This window comes from Montipora foliosa, chromosome 6, assembly GCF_036669935.1.
Source record: "Montipora foliosa isolate CH-2021 chromosome 6, ASM3666993v2, whole genome shotgun sequence".
Lineage (NCBI taxonomy): Eukaryota > Metazoa > Cnidaria > Anthozoa > Scleractinia > Acroporidae > Montipora > Montipora foliosa.
This window is the reverse complement of record NC_090874.1, coordinates 12,789,562-12,792,061: the sequence shown is the minus strand read 5'-3', so window position 1 is coordinate 12,792,061 and position 2,500 is coordinate 12,789,562. Positions and strand designations below refer to the sequence as shown.

Genomic DNA, 2,500 nt, shown 5'->3' with positions numbered 1-2,500 from the left:
AGCAAGATCTCGTGGGACACTCAACTCCTGGGACCGTTGTTTAAACGTTGGACGTCTGAATACGTGAGATATTTACGAAAGCAACACCGACAAGCCGGAGGGAAGCATACGCCTTACCCTAAATCGGATATGTCGTCATCGTTAGAGCCGCGAAACTCAAGTTAAGCAAAAATACCCTCGAGTGCGCAATTCAGCATCTCTACCGCTTGGAGTTGGCGTGCGTCAAGGAGCCCAAGTCCACACTTAACCCAGCTGCCCCTGTGTTTCAAGCAAGGCCACGGAGAGACGCTACTACAGCGGCTGTTGTACGCATCCAAGAAATTGCTACGGAATGTGAACAGTGAACGTTAACTTGATTTCGAATAGTTGAACGAACAGTGAACATCGACTCTTATTATATAAACACCAATGAGAGACCAAGTGAGCTTTCGCGCGAAAACATGATATCTTTGCATATGAAGATAACATGTTATCTCCACAAGTGAAAAATTCTCTGTTGCTATGGTTACGTATGAAAATCGCGCCTTTCGCCTTTCAATATTTGACTACTGTGTTTCCATATAAACCAACATCCTCATTGTACTCTAGGCAGCGTGGCCGAGTGGTTAGGGCTTTGGGTTTGCATGCGGCTGCTCCGGGTTCAAATCCCGTTCTAACCTCTGGTTAGGATTTGTTTCCGGTTGTCCCGGATTCAATTCTACCACGCTTTGTAAATAGCCAACTGGTTGCCTCCTGCCAGTTGGGGTTCTTAATAACGTTTCTGTTAACTTTGAATTGTTTCTTTCACATTGTTAAAAGTAAACTAGCTTGGTAGCTAAGTGCACTTCCACTATAAACAAAGTATTTACATTGACATTTACATTTTTTTCAATGACTAACTCCATGAGCGGGCAAGATGAACCAAATCGCGCGCTGTGATTGGCTACCCGAGAAGGCAAGATGGAGCTATCTTGCCTGCTCGGGATTTCTCGCTTGGTCTAATGTCGTTTCGATTTATTTTGTTATCTTACAGTTGTTGGATTTGCCACCCCTCACCCTCGGGGTATTTGTTAAGTGCCTGGTTCTGCATTCGGGAGGGTTCAGGTTTCCTCTAAAAAGGGGCTTTTTCCTGACGGGCAGCAGGCACGTTATTATTGTCTAACCTTCTGTTAGTTTCAATAAACGCAAACGGGGTCTCATTGCTCGCAGAATGCCGTGCTAAGCGTTACAGTCCGTTACCAGTTCTATCCAGTGCAGCAGTCAGTTCCCCTTTTTAACAAGTGACCAGTTGTGTTTGATTTGTTGTCTATTAGAGGGAATAGGGGAAAAACGATCATTTTTATTGACCAATCCTTTATTGACCAACCTTGTTCGGTCAAGACGCCTGGATATTGGCCAAGTTTTTTTTTTTGTGTGTTTATGGACCTCGACTTCGTCTCGGTCCATAAACACACAAAAAAAGAACTTGGCCAATATCCAGCCATCTTGACCTCACGCTTGGTCAATAACCCATATCTATTTATGCATTCGTCATTAGCCAATCAAAAACGCGATATTCTGTTGCGTTTTTTATATGAGATGTCTAAAAATATATTTTCTTTTTGTCGCGTCCCGTGAATTCCTCGTGACTTAATAATTAACCAACCTTGAACCTGGGGGTGTCACGCTATATGTGTGTGGCGGAATGGCTGCGACAGTGTTAATCGTTCTGTCTTCTTTGTTGGCTTTTATGTGTTTCTTCCAGCACTCCGAAGCACGTTCTTTCGTCATCGACTACGAAAACAATTGTTTTCTCAAAGATGGGCAACCATTTCGTTACATTTCTGGATGCTTGCACTACTTCAGAGTTCCTCGTTTCTACTGGAAAGACAGACTCCTGAAGATGAAGGCAGGCGGTTTGAACGCTGTGCAAACTTACGTTCCTTGGAATATCCACGAACCAACAAAGGGCCAATTTAACTTTGAGGGCGATGCAGACCTTGTGAGTTACATCGAACTGGCAAACAGCATTGGTCTTCTGGTGATTATCAGACCAGGGCCTTTTATTGCCTCAGAATGGGAGTTTGGCGGATATCCAGCATGGTTATTAGCGAAAAACACGTCGATTACTTTGAGATCCATGGAGAATAATTATTACCTTGTTGCACTTAAGTCGTGGATGAGTTTTCTGTTGCCAAAATTGAGGCCTTTACTTTACGCCAATGGAGGTCCTATCATATCAGTCCAAGTGGAGAATGAATGTGGCTACAGCTCTCTTTGTGATCTCAATTATTTGAAATTTCTGGAGTCCATTTTCCGTGAATATCTTGTCGAAGATGTAATCCTATTTACCAACAATGGGGCAAATAAGCAGGCGTTAGAGCATGGAACTATTCCTTCTCTCTATACAACCTTAGATTTTGGATCTACAACAAACCCAGGAAAGGCATTTAAACTTGCTCGCAAATTCTCCCCCAGGGGACCCTTGGTCAACACTGAGTATTACCCTGGGTGGTTTGATCAGTGGAGTGTATATCACCAA

The 2,500-nt window shown here is 43.5% G+C and overlaps 1 pseudogene; it reads left to right on the top strand.

The window, feature by feature from the left end:
• The first annotated feature begins 1,627 nt into the window (after positions 1 to 1,627).
• The window catches only part of LOC138006720 (beta-galactosidase pseudogene), a 2,414-nt pseudogene continuing 1,541 nt past the window's right edge, over positions 1,628 to 2,500 (top strand).